The sequence below is a fragment of the Dendrobates tinctorius genome, unplaced genomic scaffold (assembly GCF_039654945.1).
Source record: "Dendrobates tinctorius isolate UK_male_01 unplaced genomic scaffold, ASM3965494v1 ptg000064l, whole genome shotgun sequence".
NCBI classification, from domain to species: Eukaryota; Metazoa; Chordata; class Amphibia; order Anura; family Dendrobatidae; genus Dendrobates; species Dendrobates tinctorius.
In genome coordinates, this window is record NW_027361732.1 from 45,827,363 (window position 1) to 45,847,730 (window position 20,368).

Sequence of the window (20,368 nt, forward strand, 5' to 3'; positions counted from 1 at the left end):
TTATAAGCTTCTGTGAAGCACTTGGGGGTTCAAACTGCTCACCACACATCTAGATAAGTTCCTTGGGTGGTCTTCTTTCCAAAATGGGGTCACTTGTGGGGGGTTTCCACTGTTTAGGCACATCAGAGGCTTTGAAAACATAACATGACGCCCGCAGACCATTACATCAATTCGGCATTTCAAAACGTCACTACTTCCCTTCTGAGCCCCGATGTGTGTCCGAACACTGGTTCCCCCCACATATGGGGTACCAGCATACTCAGGACAAAGTGTACAACAACTTTTGGGGTCCAATTTCTCCTGTTACCCTTGTGAAAATGAAAAATTGCTGACTAAAAAATCATTTTTTGAGTAAAAAAAAAGATTTTTTATTTTCATTGCTCTGCGTTATAAACTTTTGTGAAGCACTTGAGGGTTAAAAGTGCTCACCACACATCTAGATAAGTTCCTTGGGTGGTCTAGTTTCCAAAATGGGGTCATTTGTGGGGGGTTTCCACTGTTTAGGCACATCAGAGGCTCTGCAAACGTAACATGACGCCCGCAGACCTTTCCATCAAGTCGGCATTTCAAAATGTCACTACTTCGCTTCCGAGCACCGACGTGTGCCCAAACAGTGGTTCCCCCCACATATGGGGTACCAGCGTACTCAGGACACACTGGACAACAACTTTTGGGGTCCAACTTCTCCTGTTACCATTGTGAAAATAAAAAAGAGCGGGCTAAAAATCATTTTTTGAGGAAAAATAAATTATTTTTATATTCACGGCTCTGTGTTATACACTTCTGTGAAGCACCTGGGGGTTCAAAGTGCTCACTATGCATCTAGATAAGTTCCTTAGGGGGTCTAGTTTCCAAAATGGGGTCATTTGTGGGGGAGCTCCAAACACGACATGGTGTCTGCTAACGATTGGAGCTAATTTTCCATTCAAAAAGTCAAGTGGCGCTCCTTCCCTTCTGAGCCCTGCTGTGCGCCCAAACAGTGGTCCCCCCACATATTGGGTACCAGTGTACTCAGAACAAACTGAGCAACAACTTTAGGGGTCCAATTTATCCTGTTACCCTTGTGAAAATAAAAAAATAGCGGGCTAAAAAATCATTTTTGAGGAAAAAATTATTTTTTATTTTTATGGCTCTGCGTTTATAAACTTCTGTGAAGCACTTTGGGATTCAAAGTGCTCACTACATATTTAGATAAGCTCCTTGGGGGGACTAGTTTCCAAAATTGGGTCACTTGTGGGAGGTTTCTACTGTTTAGGCACATCAGAGGCTCTGCAAACGCAACATGATGCCGCAGAACATTCCATCAAAGTCTACATTCCAAAATCGCGCTCCTTCCCTTCTGAGCTCTCCCATGCGCCCAAACAGTGGTTCCCTCCACATATGGGGTATCGGTGTACTCAGGACAAATTGCACAACAACTTTTGTGGTCCAATTTCTTCTGTTAGCCTTGTGAAAATAAAAAATAGCAGGCTAAAAAATCATTTTTGAGGAAAAAAATGATTTTTAATTTTCACTGCTCTGCATTATAAACTTCTGTGAAGCACTTGGGGGTTCAAAGTGCCCACCACACATCTGCATAAGTTCCTTGGGGAGTCTAGCTTCCAAAATGGGGTCACTTTTGGGGGAGCTCCAATGTTTAGGTACACAGGGGCTCTCCAAAAGCGACATGGTGTCCGCTAACGATTGGAGCTAATTTCCCATTCAAAAAGTCAAATGGTGCACCTTCCCTTCCGGGCCCTGCCGTGCGCCCAAACAGTGGTTTATGACCACATATGAGGTATCGGTGTACTCAGGAGAAATTGCCCAACAAATTTTAGGATCCATTTTTTTTATTACGGATCAATTTGTGAAGCAACTGGCGGTTCAAAGTGCTCAATATGCATCTAGATAAGTTCCTTGGAGGGTCTAATTTCCAAAATGGGGTCAATTGTGGGGAGGCTCCAATGTTTAGGCACACAGGGACTCTCCAAACGCGACATGGCAGCCGCTAAATATTCCAGCATATTTTCTATTCAAAAAGTCAAATGGTGCTCCTTCCCTTCTGAGCCCTGCCGTGCGCCCAAACAGTGGTTTATGACCACATATGAGGTATCGGTGTACTCAGGAGAAATTGCCCAACAAATTTTATGATCCATTTTATCCTGTTGCCCATGTGAAAATGAAAAAATTGATGCTAAAAGAAAATTTTTGTTGGAAAATTTAAAATGTCCATTTTTTCCTTTCACGTTGCTTTAGTTCCTGTGAAGCATCTGAAGGGTTAATAATCTTCTTGAATGTAGCTTGAGGGGTGCAGTTTTTAGAATGGTGTCACTTTTGGGTATTTTCTGCCATATAGACCCCTCAAAGTGACTTCAAATGTGAGGTGGTCCCTAAAAAAAATGGTTTTGTAAATTTTGTTATAAAAATGAGAAATCGCTGGTCAACTTTTAACCCTTATAACTTCCTAACAAAAAAAAATGTTGTTTCCAAAATTGTGCTGATGTAAAGTAGACATGTGGGAAATGTTATTTATTAACTTTTTTGTGTCACATAACCCTCTGGTTTAACAGAATAAAAATTCAAAATGTGAAAATTGCAAAATTTTCAAAATTTTCGCCAAATTTCCATTTTTTTCACAAACAAACGCAAGAATTATCGACCTAAATTTACCACTAACGTGAAGCCCAATATGTCACGAAAAAATAATCTGAGAATCACTAGGATGCGTTGAAGCGTTCCAGAGTTATTACCTCATAAAGGGACACTGGTCAGAATTGCAAAAAATGGCCAGGTCATTAGGGTCAAAATAGGCTGGGTCATGAAGGGGTTAATGCAATGTGAGAATTTGAGAACACCCATTTAAGGTATGTCATGTCTGATAATTAATTAGGCGGATAGGCAATGCCCCATTTCATCCCAACGCCACCCATTTAGGTGAACTGACAATTTTGATAAATTGTCTTACCTCAGAAAAATGACTTAAATACTTTGAGTGTTTGAAATGTGTAGGCTAACTTTGCTCTTGTAAATGAAAAAGTCACTTTATCATTTGTTGTAAAAGTGTGCTTGACCTAACCTGATTTTCATAGGCTTGGCTTTCTCAGTTGTCCAAGCATCTAGAGGATGAGAACAACGTACTAAAGTTTAATTCCTTTTTTTTCGGAGGTTATTTGTTTTTTTTCTTCCCTCTTTATTTTTTTTATAAATGTATGATACAGTATATACAATTTTGTTGATCACAAAATGTCAAAAAAGAAAAATGCAAAGAATACAAAAATTCTGAAATACATAAAAACAATGGGGGGAGGCAGGTATACAATACAGATTTAATAAAAGACAAAGACATGTAAAGTAATGTAATTAATGTCAAATGTAAAAATAATATACATCTAATTAGTATATTTAGTATATAGTACAATATATTGCAAATCAATACAATAAACACCCAGAAATAGTATAACGTATAATACAATTAATAACTTCATTTATCTTTACCTTAGGTGCCCAACAACAATTACCAACTAATTAACTGTTAACAGTAATCAGTTGTAAATACATGACTTAATTGACTATGTACACATGTATGACCATTCAACATTAGAATAAGATTAAGGGTAAATGTTTAGAGGTGGAAAATAAAAACTTGATTGGAAGAATTACCTAAGGACAAGATGCTGGTGTATGTATACAAATGGTGTAAAATCTCACCCATATGACAAATTCCGTCACATATAGTTTTTTTTCACAAACACTGACTCAATAGACTTTTTCTTGCACCACACTTTGACCCTTTTGCATGACCTTTTTTGGTGGATGATTTTTGTGTCATTAGATTGGTTAAAAATTAATGGATGCTATGCTGATATTGGCTGCTTTGGTTAAAGAAGGTTTTCCAAAGAGTGTGCACAGGATTCAATCACAGCATAGCTTTCATTTTAGCATCCAATTATAGCATAGCTTTCACTTTACCTCAGCAGTATAAGAAATGAAAGCTGCGCTGAGATTGGTTGTAATGGGCAGTAAAGGCAGATTTTTTTTTAGTCACAGTTCATAACGGTGTGGTGGTGTCGGTAGCAGCCAATCAGGGCACAGCTTTCATTTTACCTCAGCAGTATGTGATTGGTTGCTAGAGAAGCAAAGATTTTCATTTAGGCAGAGTTCATAAGAGTGTGATGGTGTGTTTGTAAGGGGAAGAAATAATTTCGCTACTTTACCTTTTCTCCTTAGGTGGTCCAGGTATCTTATGTTCTAGTGTAATATAAGTTAATGTGTATTTGTTCATATGTGGTGGTACTGCTACATAATAATATGTATTACCACTTATCAGTAATGGTACTGCTACACTATTATATGTATTGCCATTTCCTGTAAACTGTATGTTCCTTTGTACTATATTGTCTATCTATTGCTGTACTATTGTATACTGTATCCATGCTAATATAGGGAGAGTATAGTGCCCTCTTTTGGCCACTGGATGGGGGTCATTTTAGTGCCCACAGTTCTTAGTGTAAGTTTATGGTTAATTGTAGGAGGTTAATTGCTGTGTGTTAAGCCAGTGTAGATATTAGGTTAAGCCAGAGGGCGAGGGCGCCCAAACCATCCACAAGGGCTATACGCCCTGGACACCACAGCAGCCACGCAACATTGAAGGAGTAAGGCCAAGTCATCCACAGCAGCAGGCTGATACAGTTGGGGGGCCAATATTGGCTCCAGTATGTGGCAACTCATTGCATGGGCAGATACCCTCAGGGCCAGGGCAAAATGGCTGGAGGAACTGACAGATGCAGTGAGTTTGGACAGAAAGCACTTGGTGCAAGTGCAGGGAACAGCAAAGAAGGGCAGGTCGCTCTCCCAGTGGCTTCTGACTCCAGGAAATAATGATCTTGCATCTGGGGTGAAACAGACCAAGGGATGCATATCCGTAGCAGAGCTGTGCAGAGAGGATGCTGAGGAATCATCAGGGACGGTCCGACCCGGGCCCGCGCCTTGTGATCATGAGAGTAATGCAGGGAAATAAAAGGAACTTTGTTATGTGAAGCTTGTTGTAAAAGCTTTGAAGACTTTGGATGTGCTGTGTAGAGAACCAAGTAAAGATGTTGTTGTTAAAGTTGAAATGGACTGTGTCTCAGTTAATGCAAATCTGCCTGGAGAGGGTCCCCTGTGGCATAGGGAAGATCCTGAAGGAGACCGACCTGAAGACACAGGTATGCTGACTAGTGAACATTATTTTCCTCTAAGGGGAGGCCAGGACACTAATGCCCAGGTGTCCTCGGCCATGACTACGGTCCTGGTTGAACCTTACATGCTTACCATGATTCCTTTCAGTATTTATTGGTTGTGGTGGATTAAGCTTCTGTTTCTAACAACATAATCAAAATGGCTACAAGGGGTTGGCGTAATTCACCTGAAAACTTTTGTGACATTTCCTGTTTTTTGTAGTGGAGAAACAACGAAGGAACATTACGGTCTTCATTAGAAAAGTGTGTTACACACTTTGGTGTAAAACCAGGTCATCAGGACAAGTCATGAGTAGAGTTGAGCGAAACGGGTCGAAAAATTTCAAAAGTCGCCGACTTTTGGCAAAGTCGGGTTTCATGAAATGAAACCCGACCCTAGGATGAGGTCGGCCACGAGGTCAGCGACTTAAGCACCAAAGTCGCGTTTCAAAAGTTTGTTTTGCACTCTTTTTCAGCCAATCAGGATCCACGGACACTGTGGGCAACGTGATGACATAGGCAGGGGTCACCACCATCTTTCAGAAGGAGATGCAAGTGATTGGCTTGCTTTGGTGGGCGTCACAGGGGGTATAAAAGGGCGTGCACACCGACCGCCATGTTACTCATGCTGATCTCAGAATAGGGAGAGCTGCTGATGATGATGATTTTGTAGGGAGAGCGTTAGGCAGGGAAGAAGACACCAAAAACTGCTTCTGCTGCTAGCGATTTTGCCTGTACAACACACCAGTCACTGTGTGTGTGTGCAGTGCAAGTGGAGGCTATATTTTGCTGGATCAGCGGTGTTGGTTGTTAGGCTGCCTTCTAAGGCTTCCTGACGGCTGCATTGCTGTTTACCCACTGCTCTGCAAACTGCTTTTTTAAAAGCAATCCCAATTTTTTTTTTGTCCTGGTGAGGTACTGAGCGTGCATTTTTTCACACCATACAGCGGTGCACACTCCTCACACAGTACCGTGTAATGGCTGTTATCACAGCCACAGTGAAGCTATCTGTGTGTCACTCTGTAAGGATAAGTCGAGGACATGTTCCGTTCTTACAGACCAGCACCTTCTAGTTTTGTCTAGCTTTCAAACAGTTAAATATATTTGCTGTTTGATCACATTCAAAACCATAGAGAGACAGCGTGTGTCAGTCCGTATACTTAAAAAACACGGAGCTTGACAATTTTACGTACACCGGACAGCCGTGTACGTGCACGCTCCTCTCTCAGTACCGTGTAACGGCTGTTATCACGGCCACAGTGAAGCTATCTGTGTGTCGCTCTGTAAGGATAAGTCGAGGACATGTTCCGTTCTTACAGACCTGCACCTTCTAGTTTTGTCTAGTTTTCAAACAGTTAAATATATTTGCTGTTTGATCACATTCAAAACTATAGAGAGACAGCGTGTCAGTCCGTATACTTAAAAAACACGGAGCTTGACAATTTTACGTACACCGGACAGCCGTGTACGTGCACGTTCCTCTCTCAGTACCGTGTAACGGCTGTTATCACGGCCACAGTGAAGCTATCTGTGTGTCGCTCTGTAAGGATAAGTCGAGGACTTGTTCCATTCTTACAGACCTACACTTTAGGGAGATTCCTATTCTGCCTGTGACATAGCGCTGTGATATTCACTGGGCCTCACACAATCCAAAAGTGTCCAGTGTCCACAAGTGTGTGCAGAAATTCAAAATCTCCGTTATCCTCTAGTGACATTTTTCACACCTGTGACATCGAGCCAGTGACATAGTGCTGTGATATTCAGTGGGCCTCACACAATCCAAAAGTGTCCAGTGTCCACAAGTGTGTGCAGAAATTCAAACTCTCTGTTATCCTCTAGTGACATTTTTCACACCTGCGACATCGAGCCTGTGACATAGCGCTGTGATATTCAGTGGGCCTCACACAATCCAAAAGTGTCCAGTGTCCACAAGTGTGTGCAGAAATTCAAAATCTCCGTTATCCTCTAATGACATTTTTCACACCTGCGACATCGAGCCTGTGACATAGCGCTGTGATATTCAGTGGGCCTCACACAATCCAAAAGTGTCCAGTGTCCACAAGTGTGTGCAGAAATTCAAAATCTCCGTTATCCTCTAGTGACATTTTTCACACCTGCGACATCGAGCCTGTGACATAGCGCTGTGATATTCAGTGGGCCTCACACAATCCAAAAGTGTCCAGTGTCCACAAGTGTGTGCAGAAATTCAAAATCTCCGTTATCCTCTAGTGACATTTTTCATACCTGCGACATCGAGCCTGTGACATAGCGCTGTGATTTTCACTGGGCCTCACACAATCCAAAAGTGTCCAGTGTCCACAAGTGTGTGCAGAAATTCAAAATCTCCGTTATCCTCTAGTGACATTTTTCACACCTACGACATCGAGCCTGTGACATAGCGCTGTGATATTCAGTGGGCCTCACACAATCCAAAAGTGTTCAGTGTCCACAAGTGTGTGCAGAAATTCAAAATCTCCGTTATCCTCTAGTGACATTTTTCACACCTGCGACATCGAGCCTGTGACATAGCGCTGTGATATTCAGTGGGCCTCACACAATCCAAAAGTGTCCAGTGACCACAAGTGTGTGCAGAAATTCAAAATCTCCGTTATCCTCTAGTGACATTTTTCACACCTGCGACATCGAGCCTGTGACATAGCGCTGTGATATTCAGTGGGCCTCACACAATCCAAAAGTGTCCAGTGTCCACAAGTGTGTGCAGAAATTCAAAATCTCCGTTATCCTCTAGTGACATTTTTCACACCTGCGACATCGAGCCTGTGACATAGCGCCGTGGTATTCAGTGGGCCTCACACAATCCAAAAGTGTCCAGTGTCCACAAGCGTGTGCAGAAATTCAAAATCTCCCCTCTCCTATAGACACCTTGTACCTTGTTTTACATGACTATATAGTTTGTTGGATTTTGTCTACATTTCTACCAAAAATGAGGAAGGCTGGTGGAAGAGGCCGTGGAATTGGGCAGGGGTTGGCAGCTGATAATGATGGTGTTGGTGGTGGATCTGATGGTAGTGGCTAGAGCAAAATAGGACCGAATGCAGGAGGTGTTGAGCCTGCGTCATCATCTGGCTACATAAGGCCTCGAACGCTTAGTTTTCTAGGAGTTGGCAAACCGCTTTTAAAGCCAGAGCATCAGGAAAAAGTTTTGTCTTACATTGCTGACTCAGCCTCCAGCTCTATCGCCTCCTCTTCTGAAGTTGTAAAAAATAAAAGCACTGAGTCGTCATTGAAGGCTCATGTTCATGAACCACACCTTTCCTTGTGTCCTTCACCCCAACCAAGATTCAAGGATGACGCAGGCCATACTACTGATTACTCCATGGAGCTGTTTTCACATACCATGCCTGGATTATCAAGTGAAATGGTGAATTACCCAGGCCAAGATGAATCTGACATGGAGAGCACTGATGCACAGCCACTGATAGATGATTCTGCTGGTACATTCACTCAGAGCACTACATTGTCCTCGCAATGTACAGAGCCAGATTCTGACCCTGACGAGACTCAGGTGCCCCTTCCCGCACGCTATACCACCATACACGGTGACACAGAGGAAGGTGCACATGACATTGAAGAGGAGGTGATGGATGACCCAGTTGTTGACCCAGATTGGCATCCATTGGGGGAAGAGAGTGCTGCTTCCAATAGCTCAGATGAGGAGGAGGAGCATCCACAGCAGACATCGACATCGCAACAGCTGTTATCTGGCAGGCCCGGAGCACTCCAAAGACAGGTTCCAAAAATCAAAAGAGTTGCTGGACAGCTTGTCCAGAGGGTCAAAATATCACAGCGTGCTAGGCCGCAAAATGTCTGCCAAAGTAGGGAGAGTGCAGTGTGGCACTTTTTTGAACAAAATCCTCATGATCAGGCCAAGGTCATCTGTAAGAAGTGCGCAAAGACCTTTAGCTGAGGGAAAAATCTGAAAAATTTGAATACCAGTTGCATGCTTAGACATTTAACCTGCATGCACTTGCAAGCGTGGACACAACACCAAACCTCAAGTACCACATGTGCAACTGATCACAAAGAAGGTAGTCAGCAACGCTACATTGTTTCCCCCACTGTAAGCCCACCGGTTAGCACAGCAGCAAATGTTGATGTCTCGTTGCAAGGCCACAGCAGTCAGGGAATCCCACTGTTATATCAACGAAAGACTGAATCTAGGCCATCAGAAAGAACACCAACTCCATCACCATCATCAACCCTCACTCAGTCCGCCCTGTCCACCGCTACTTCCACCATATGCAGCTCTCAAGTCCAGCTCACCCTCCCAGACACTATGAGTAGGTCAAGAAAGTACTCAGTCTCTCATTCGCGTACACTGGGTTTGAATGCTCACATTGCCAAACTAATCTCGTTAGAGATGATGCCCTATCGGTTGGTGGAAAGCGCAGCTTTCCGCGAACTCATGGCCTATGCAGTACCACGCTATGACCTACCCAGTCGCCACTTCTTCTCCCGCAAAGCCATCCCAGCCCTCCACCATCATGTGAAAGGCCGCATTGTCCATGCACTCAAGCAGTCAGTGAGTGGAGAGGTGCACCTCACAACTGATGCATGGTCCAGTCGGCATGGCCAGGGCCGCTACGTGTCCATCACTGTGCACTGGGTTAATGTGGTGGATGCAGGGTCCACAGGGGACAGCGGTGGTGGGACAGTGCTGCCTAGCCCACGGTATAGGAAACAGTTGACTGTAGGCGTTCGACCCTCATCCTCCTCCTCCTCCAGAAGCGAAAGCTCGTCCACAGAGCGCAGTCATACGAGCACTCCATCTGCAGCTGCCACTGTTGCACACGAGGTGTCCCCCTATCGAGCAGCTAGTGGAAAGCGTCAGCAGGCTGTGTTGCAGATGATGTGTTTGGGCTGGCCGAGTACTTTCAGCGACAAACTGAGTCATGGCTGGGCAGTGTACATCTTGAGGCAGGCAAGGTAGTTAGTGATAACGGCCGTAATTTTGTGGCAGCCATAGCCCTTTCAAAACTCAGCCACATACCTTGCTTGGCTCACACCTTGAACCTGGTGGTGCAGTGCTTCCTCAATAATTATCCGGAGTTAACAGCCCTGCTCCAGAAGGTGCGAAGACTGTGCGCGCACATCCGCCGGTCGCCTGTACACTCCATTCGTATGCAGAAGCTGCAGCGATTGCTCCACCTTCCCAACCACCGCCTCATTATCGACATTGCAACAAGGTGGAACTCCAACCTGCACATGGTTGAGCGGCTGTGCGAGCAGAGGCAGGCCATAATGCATTTGTGGGAGGATACACGGCCAGGCACTTTGAGAGCAGACATGGAGTTGACAGGTGTGCAGTGGTTGAAGCTGAAAGACCTCTGTAAAGTCCTTCAGTGTTTTGAGGAATGCACACGGCTGGTAAGCGCAGATGACGCCATCCTAAGCATGAGCATCCCACTTATGCATCTGCTCATGCAAACTTTGACTCACCTTAACCCCTTCACTACCAAGGGTGGTTTGCACGTTAACTCCCGGGCCAATTTTTACAATTCTGACCACTGTCCCTTTATGAGGTCATAACTCTGAAACGCTTCCATGCATCCCGGTGATTCTGACACTGTTTTCTCATGACATATCGTACTTCATGTTAGTGGTAAAATTGCATTCAAATAACTTGCGTTTATTTGTGAAAAAAACGGAAATTTGGCAGGTTCTGCAGACAGCATTATATTCTTCTTTAGATATGCCTCCCTCTTTCCATTTTATAAACATTTTTTTCTTCCTTTTTAGCATGTGCTTAAGTTCTGTGTTCATCCATCCTGGTTTCCTTAAATGCTTCCTATTCTTCCCTCTTTTCGGAATTGTTAACAATTGTGCTGTGAGAATTTCACTTTTCAAGATTTCCCATCCTTCCTGGACATTTTTGTCCTTAAGGATATCCAGCCATTGGATCCCTCCAATTCTCTTTCTGAATCCCTTAAAATCTGCCTTTCTGAAATCTAACCTTGACGTCTGAGTCTTCACAGGTCTTCCTCCTCTAGTTATCCAAAATTCTAAAATAGCATGGTCGCTACCTCCTAGGGTCCCAGCCACTTTTACCTCCTCAACCATTTCCTCCCTGTAAAAGCAGCTGTCAGAAGTGGGATTTGAACCCACGCCTCCATTTGGAGACCAGAACACCCAGCTCTGTGTGGGGAAAGAATTCATTCTTGAGTCTGGCACCTTAGACCACTTGGCCATCCTGACCAACAGGATGATCGGACACCATGTCGCGATTGGAAAACCCCTGATGTACCAAAACAGTGGAAACACTTTGAACCCCCAAGGGCTTCACAGAAGTTTATAATGCCCAGGCATGAAAATAAAAAAATCGTATTTTTTCCACAAACATGATCAATTAGTCTCCAATTTTTTTATTTTCCCAAGGGTAACAGGAGAAATTGGACCCCAAAAGTTGTTGTCCAATTTGTCCTGAGTACGCTGATACCTCATATGTGGGAGAAAACTACTGTATGGGCACACGTCGGGGCTCGGAAGGGAAGTAGTGACGTTTTGGAATGCAGGCTTTGATGGATTGGTCTGCGGGTGTCATGTGCGTTTGGAGAGCCCCTGATGTACCTAAACTATTGAAACTCCCCACAAGTGACCCCATTTTGGAAACTAGACCCCCCACGGAACTTATCTAGATGTGTGGTGAGCACTTTGAACCCCCAAGTGCTTCACAGAAGTTTATAACGCCTGGGCGTGAAAATAAAAAAATCATTTTTTTCCGCAAAAATGATATTTTTGCCCCCAATTTTTTATTTTCCTAAGGGTAACAGGAGAAATTGGACCCCAAAAGTTGTTTTGTAATTTGTCCTGAGTAGGCTGATACCCCATATGTGGCGGTAAAACACTGTTTGGGCGCATGGCAGAGCTTGGAAGGGAAGGAGCACCATTTGACTTTTTCAACGCAGAATTGGCTGGAATTGAGATCAGACGCCATGTTGCCTTTGGAGAGCACCTGATCTGCCCAAACAGTGGAAACCCCCCAATTATAACTCCAACCCTAACCCCAACACACCCCTAACCCTAATCTGAGCCCTAGCCCTAACCCTAGCCCTAACCCTAGCCCTAACCCTAACCCTAATGGGAAAATGGAAATAAATATATTTTCTTTTAGTTTTATTATTTTTCCCTAACTAAGGGGGTGATAACGGGGGGTTTGATTTACTATTTATGGCGGTTTTTATGTTTGGCGGCTGTCAGACGCTAAAAGACGCTTTTTATTGTAAAAATAGTTTTTGCATCACCACATATTGTGAGCTATAATTTTTCCGAATTTTGACCCACCGAGTCATGTGAGGTCTTAATTTTTGCAGGATGAGTTGACGTTTTCATTGGTACCATTTTCAGGCACGTGACATTTTTTGATCGTTTTTTATTCCGATTTTTGGGACGCAGAATGAACAAAAACCAGGGTTTCATGAATTTCTTTTGGGGGGTGCGTTTACACCATTCCGCGTGCGGTAAAATTGATAAAGCATTTTTATTCTTCGGGTCAGTACGGTTACAGCAATACCTCATTTAGGTCGTTTTTTTATGTTTTGTCGGTTTTTTGCAATGAAAACTATTTTATATAAAAAATAATTATTTTTGTATCGCTTTATTCTGCGAGCTATAACTTTTTTATTTTTTTGCAGATGATGCTGTATGGCAGCTCGTTTTTTGCGGGACAAGATGACGTTTTCAGCGGTACCATGGATATTTATATGCGTCTTTTTTGTCGCGCGTTATTGTACTTTTTGTTCGGTGGTATGATAATAAATCATTATTTTTTGCTTTGTTTTTTATTTTTATTTTTTAAGGGGTTCACTAAAGGGGTTAACTAATGGGACAGTTTTATAGGGCGGGTCGCTACGGACGCGGTGATACCAAATATGTGTACTTTTATTGTTTCGTTTTTTTTTATTTGGAAAAAATGGATTTATTGGGGAATATTTTTTTTTTTTTACTAATTTATTTAGCGATTTTTTTAAAATTATTTTTAACACTTTTTTTTTTTTTTTTACTTTATTACCTTGTCCCAGGTGGGACATCACTGTCCTGTGACAGATCGCTGATCTGTCACATCACAGATCACTGTGACAGATCAGCAATCTGTCACAGGCAGTTCTGCAGACTTCCTCATGCCTGCGCTTTGCAGGCAGTGAGGAAGTCAGCTCCCTACAGGCCCCCGAAGGCCCCCGTCGCCATCTTGGATCCGGGGGCCAGTAGGGAAAGAGACCCCCGCAGCAGCGCTGCACATTGCGCTGCTGTGGGGGGCTCAGGGAAGCAAGGAGGGAGCCCCCTCCCTGCCGATGCTTCCCTTTAACCCCCGGTACACCGCGATCACGTTTGATCGCGGTGTACAAGGGGTTAACATGTCGGGGGCGGTCCGTGACCACCCCTGACACATTGTGCCGGGTGTCAGCTGTGATAATCAGCTGACACCCGGTCGCGATCAGCGGCGCTCACCACGTGGGCGCCGCTGATCGCTGGGACGTAATATTCCGTCCATGGTAATTAGGTCCAGGGTCAAATGGACGGAATATTACATCCATTGTAGGTAAGGGGTTAAGGAGCAAGCGTCTGCAGCCAATGTTGATGAGGAGGAAGAGGTGGAGGGAATCCTTGATGACATTCAGCCATTGTCTGCTCATGGACCTCTCCTGGACGAGGTGGAGGAAGAAGAGGAGGAGGAGGATGATGATGGGAATAATTACTTAGGGGAGGAGGATGCATCTCGTGGGGCAAGGTCTGGTACAGGGTTTGTGCATGACTGGAGGGATGTGGATTTGCCAGAAAGTGCTCCTCCACCCAGCACTCGCAGTGCATCATTGACACCAGGAACATTGGCCCACATGTCAGATTATGCCTTGCAGATCCTAAAAAGGGTCCCACGCATTGCCAAAATGATGAACGATGATGATTACTGGTTGGTCAGCATCCTGGATCCACGCTATAAAGGCAAATTACAAAACATCATGCCACAGGAGAACCTTGACCTAATATTGACTACTAAACAAGCAACTCTGGTTAACCGGTTGGTTGAGGCATTCCCAGCACACAGCAGCGGTGATGGTTCTCACACGAGCCGTACGGGCTGGGGGCAGCTTGGCAGAGGTGTTCGTGGTGCACACAGCAGAAGTGGCATTGGAGACAGGGGTTTCATAACAATGTTGTGGACTGATTTTTCACGGACCGCTCACACAACTGGTAATACTGCATCGATGGAAAGTGACAGGAGACAGCAGTTGTCAACTATGGTTAACAACTACTTTTCCTCCCATATCGATGTTCTCCCGCACAGGTCATTCCCCTTTGACTATTGGGCCGCTAAACTGGACACCTGGCCTGAATTGGCACAATATGCCTTACAGGAGCTCGCTTGCCCAGCTGCAAGTGTGCTATCGGAAAGAGTCTTCAGTGCAGCTGGATCAATCCTGACAGAAAAAAGGACCCGTCTGTCAACCCAAAATGTGGATGATCTAACCTTCACTAAAATGAACCATGCATGGGTTTCCAAGGATTTTGTCCCACCTTCCCTTGATGACACATAGGTTGCCAGAAAAATGGCTTGCTTTGGTCCTCCTCCTATTCCGCGAACTTGACCTATTTCGCCTTTTGCAGCAGCTGAATGACCCACATCTACATATGCCACTTTGTAAACCTCCCTAAGTGGGCAGCCCCCCCATGGCCGGGGTCACCACCTAGCGCACAAAACCGTGCGAGTGCCGTTGCCTTGGACAGGTGGGTAGGCCGACTCTTGGGCGCGGGCACTGACATAGGGTCCCTCATAGTGCAATCAATTGTCTCTGACAGTGGTGGTGCACACCCGCCGTCAGACACACCGCCTTACTATGAGGGGCCCAGTGCCAGTACCGACACCCACGAGTGTGCCCCCCTTGCTTGGGCAGGGCCCCAGCATTTGCAATGTTTACCTCTCCCTGCTCCTCCGCTGTGTAGTCTGGGCTGTCAAATCCTTCACTGGGACTGCCACTACAAATTGATTGAACTGAAAGATGATGGTTAAGTTGTAGCTATGCCCTGTCCTGCTGGCCGGGCTCTAGCTCCAGATGATCAGTGGCTTCCATTTCTCATGGACGTCGACTCACAATTACATGCAGTGGTGGTTTATCATCAGCTTTCACAGTTTTCCTACTCACAAACGTGTGACATTCCGGCGCATGTTTCAAAATGTGCCCTCTCATGCCAATCAAACAGAAGCGCCTACGGCCTGTGGTTCTGTCTTTTGCACTCCAAAGTTACGTGACAGATCATGATAGCCAGTGAGCACCATGTTTACATCGCTCCCTGTGATAAAAATTGGATTGAGATGAGTAACAGTGATGGAATCAACGGAAGTGCGATACAGCAAGACTTTATTCACAAAAAAAGTTTTCACTGTCTCAACACACAAATTAATTGAGGGTCAGCATCGCCTATGAGAATTGTGACGGAAGTTTTTCCCGTGAATAATAATTCCTAGATTTCTGCAATCAATAGCCTTTATGTCACTAATTGTATGCATCTCATTTCCTATTGCGGAGAGGCTGGACTGTATTACTGAGACAGAAATATATATGAAGATTTAAAAATAACACCAAAAGTATATAGTTGTGTACACCTCAAATGCATTTCCTTTTTTCCACTTTTTAGATTGCTGTGTAATCCATACTGAGAACACGGAGATTTTACATGTTTAAACTATGCTATATATACCTGCTATTCAGTGATAAAGTACCCTTTCTCAACTTTGTACAATCTGGTCAAATCCATACTGGGCCTGAGAACATCTGAGTCTGCCTCCTGATCTATAGACATATATTTTTAATGTGTAAACTAGGCTACATATATACGTGTTATCCGGTGAAACTGTACCCTTTATCAACTTTCTACAATGTTGTTGAATCCATACTGGACCTGAGAACGGCTGTCGAGCTGTTAAGAAAGCTACAGCACCTGTGGTTTGGACACGTAATTTTTTCAGGAATGACGGTTAGGCCTAACTCCAGAATTGCGGTTGACCTGAACTTACTGGGAAATCATCGATCGTGGGGAATAATCTGAATCCCAGATCCCCATCACTAACGGAGTTCAGCAGGTTATCTGCACCTGTAAGCGACAAAAGCTGGTCCTTTCAGTGTAGCGTGCATGCAGCCCCGGACATGTACTGCAATGCTAGACCTGTTATTGCTCGATCTCACGTACCACAGCCTCGCGTATCCCTCTAGTAAGCTTGACGCGTACCGCGGGGCCATGCCGGAGTCTCGGTCGTTAACGGAATAAAGCTGAGAAATCGCTAGCACAACTACAAACGGACATACCACACCACACACAGAATCAACAAAGCTTGCAATCTGTCCATCTTTTCTGTAGCTTGTATGGTAGTGGTTTCCCGGGTGCAGTCCGATTAAGCCACAGGCTCCACTCCTGGTGGTGCCCTTTTGGACATTCCTTTAAGGTTCAGCTTTGCAATCATACTGCCCCCGGAAACCAAAAACTTTGCCTTCAGGGACGCTGTTTGGAGGTTCGTGGGAATAACGCCGCCCGATCAGCAGTCGGCATATGGGTCGCCCTCCCAGGGCTGTGGGGTACTCGGTACCGGGGCGGTGTCAGTGGGATGTGTCACAGCAGCGGTGACCCGGACGGTGGCCCTGGGCGCCCATGTAAATGGCGTGGTATAATGGTAAAGAGTTTATATAGATAGTTTGACGCACCTGTGGTGTTCGGCAACATAGATGTTAGGCCGACGCTGCATGCAGATCATCTGGGACTGATGGTGTTGTGCAGCAAAGATGGTGAAGCTCCCCACAGGTGGAGCTGGAGTCCCAGGGAAGTGTAGATGTAGTGATGGGGGAAAGGCACAGGTGGTGTAGGTGCTGGTACCCAGATGTAGCGGTGCTGGAATAACTGTAGGACACCAGAGCGTGCAGTTCCAAAGCTTTACTCACAGTCTGCAGGTTACACAAATGCCTGCCTCCGTGCTGTGTCCTCCGGGTCAGGACCTCTGCCAACCTCCAGGACCAGAATGGAAAGCTCCCTTCCAACACTCTGCCAACATGTACCTTCCTGAACGTCTCCATGCTAGCGCTTGTGGGGGAAGCACTAACAGGACCGTGGTTCACTGAAACGCCTCTTGTCTAACAGATGTTCCTCAGACTTTACTTGTATGGCAGACAGCTGTAGCCTTTTCCTTCTGCCATGCACACGTCGATGCTGAGGCCTCCGAGCCTTAGTTGGGTACAGAGCATTTATAGCTGCTACTTCCCCCGGTTTCTGGTGCAGGAAAGTCAGTGTCCCTACAAACTCGGAGACCGGAATCCGGACCATGCGCTCCAGCTAGGAGTGAGCCTTAACTCTGCTCATCCTCCAGCTCCCCTTCTCACGTCCACACACTTCCCCTTCCCTGCACAGAGTGCCCTAACTTACCTCCTCCGGACCACAGAGAGCAGTTCCTCAGCAGTCAGGTTCAGAGGTCTCCCTGCTGGCCTGGAGTGGGAAATGTGTTGTGTGTTGGTTTCACTGCTAGAGAGATCCTTCGTTGCTCCCAAGCTTGACAACACACTCCCTAGGAGGAAGGCAATGCCACAGTGGCGACCGTACTCTTGGGGACGCCACAAGTGCACTGAGGCCCAGCCACTGCTGGATGATGCTGCTGGTACATTGACCCAGACCACTACATTCTCCTCGCACTCTACACAGCCAGAATCTGACCCAGAGGAAACTCAGGTTCCCCTTCCCGCATACTATACCACCTTACACGGTGACAAAGAGGAAGGTGCAGATGAAAGTGCAGGTTCCTTGAGCAGGTGGGGGGGCATACTCATGGGCGATGGCACTGGCACAGGGCACCTCATAGTACGCAAAAGTGTCACTGCCGGTGGGAGGGCCTAAACAGCCAAGTGCAGTGAGATGGAAGATGGGGACGACAAGGAGTTCAGAGTAGTGCAGGGATTCCCTAGCAAGGAGACTTATGTAATTGTTTTCAATGTTGGGACAGCAATTTTTGGGGAGCACTATACTCTGGTGAATGATATAGGGGCCCACCATACACTGGAGCATTCCAAAGGTGGACATCAGACACTGGAGCAGCATTTACAGGGCCCATTATACACTAGAGCAGTAGAAATGGGGCCCATTATATATGGAGCATTATTTGGGCCCATAAGACAGTGGAGCTTCATCCATTGGGACCAACATATACTGTAGCATTATGTGGAGCTCATCATATACGGTTTGAAACATTATATGGGAATAATGATTCCTTATGGAGAAATATATGGGCCTCATTACTCTGTATAGCGCACTAAGCGCTGGCCATAATACTGTATGGAGTTATATACTGTCCGTTTTTGGAGGTATTGGAGAATTTAAAATGGATATCAGTTGTCATGATCCAGGACGGGATTTCGCTTTGACCCGTCCTGGTTAGACTATGGGTTAATTGTGCTGCCTCTCTCTGGCAGAAGGAGGCTATTTAGTGCTCACTGGACCTGGGTCCGGTGTCAGTTATACTCCTGCCCTCGGCTGAGTTAAGTGACCTCTTGTATACGTGTGCCTTGTGCCTGATATCTTGCTTGCTTGTTCGGTTGTGATCTGGTTCTGTCCCTGTTATGAGTTCTGCCTGACCCTCTTGTACTGCGCTACCTCTCGTGTATGACTCTCTGCTTGTGACCCGACTTCTCTCTGCTTGTCCCCTTGGTACTACGTCGCCCTCTTGTGTATGACCTTTGGCTTTGTCTGACTACCCGTCTGTTTGTCCCTCCTGTACCTCGTTTGCCCGTACTGCTGTGACCTCTGTTTTGCCTGACTCTGAGTTGTTGTATGGTGTCCTGTCCTATCTGTAAACAGGACGCTAAGCCCCGCCCCCTTGCAGTTACATGACCATAGGTCCCGTGCCAGATTATTCAGTTTCAGTGTCCGCAGGTCCTATGCCTCTTTACCTTCCAGCGCTGACTGGACCCTGACACTATTAGCCTGAAGCACGCATGGTCACCTCTGCTGCCCTTCTCCACAGGTATCTTTTAGCACGGCTTCTGTACTCAGGACACGCGCACTGGCTCTATGAGCAAGTGCAGTGCGGTGTCTCTGACATCAGTCATGAGATGTAAGAAGTGAAGTATTTTTCATTGTACTATACTGCTATTTCTCTGCCGTATCGGAGCATCATGAGTTGTGGTATGTGTTAAAGGGGCGCTCTTTGGCCCTGGGCCCACGAAAACCTGGAGCCAGCCCTCCCCCCCACAACTGTAGCCAAACAACCCCCATTTTTCAGTGCATAACTAGTATTATGAAGTTATTTAAGGTTGACAAGCTTCAGTAACAAGAATTTATGTTTTTGGCATTCAAATGGGCACTGTTGGTGTGTTTCCTGTCCTCCTCTCACTGCCAACTTTAATTCTCCATTGACTTACATTGGGTTTCGTGTTTCGGGACGACCCCAACTTTTCCCTATAGTCGGCCGATTTTGCTCCACCCGACTTTTGGAAAAGTCGGGTTTCATGAAACGAAACTCGACCCTAAAAAACCAAAAGTCGCTCAACACTAGTCATGAGCTTTACATGTAGTGTGTTCTGTTAGTGTAGAACTACAACAGTGGTCTGAATGGAACCTATATTTCTCTTATTTTCTGTCAAACATATTGGATTCTTATACTCAGTGTTGAATTGAAATAGGTTAAAATGTTTCAGTAGGTAAAAGATCCCTTCAGTACAGGTAACCATTCCTACAATACACACGTATATTGATAGCAATGTAAAGCTATCTCATTACCAGGCGTTTGGGTGGTTCTCCATTGTGCTTTCCATTGCGAGTTTCTGTCTGAGTAGCTGAAAAACAATATTCAGATGTGCCCCCATGTAGCCTTTTACTTGAATGAGGAAGAGTCCTTTCCTCCTGGACCCTGAGGGAAAGGAGCTCAAATGATGTCCAAAGTTTCATATTTGGACTGTTTGCCTCATTTTCTGAATATTTTTTCTGAATCGTTTTTTGTTTTTGAGAAAGAAGCCCCCAACACAAAGCACAATGGTGAGCCCTTCCTTATTATATCTTAAGAAAGTTGGCTATGTTTAGTTTTTGCTATGCTAATACTTATACTAAGTTTGAATACCATAGTTCACACTCTTTATTCATATAGTTAGAGTATATCGGGCCTTCAGAATTTATGCAATTAATTCCAG

At 45.2% G+C, this 20,368-nt stretch overlaps 1 non-coding gene across 1 annotated transcript; it reads right to left on the reverse strand.

The window, feature by feature from the left end:
- Positions 1–11,296: 11,296 nt before the first annotated feature.
- Positions 11,297–11,411, reverse strand: TRNAL-CAA (transfer RNA leucine (anticodon CAA)). The gene is made up of 2 exons: positions 11,374–11,411; positions 11,297–11,342 (listed from the first exon to the last, which is right to left on the reverse strand). It is a non-coding gene; the product is annotated as a tRNA-Leu (tRNA).
- Positions 11,412–20,368: the final 8,957 nt, after the last annotated feature.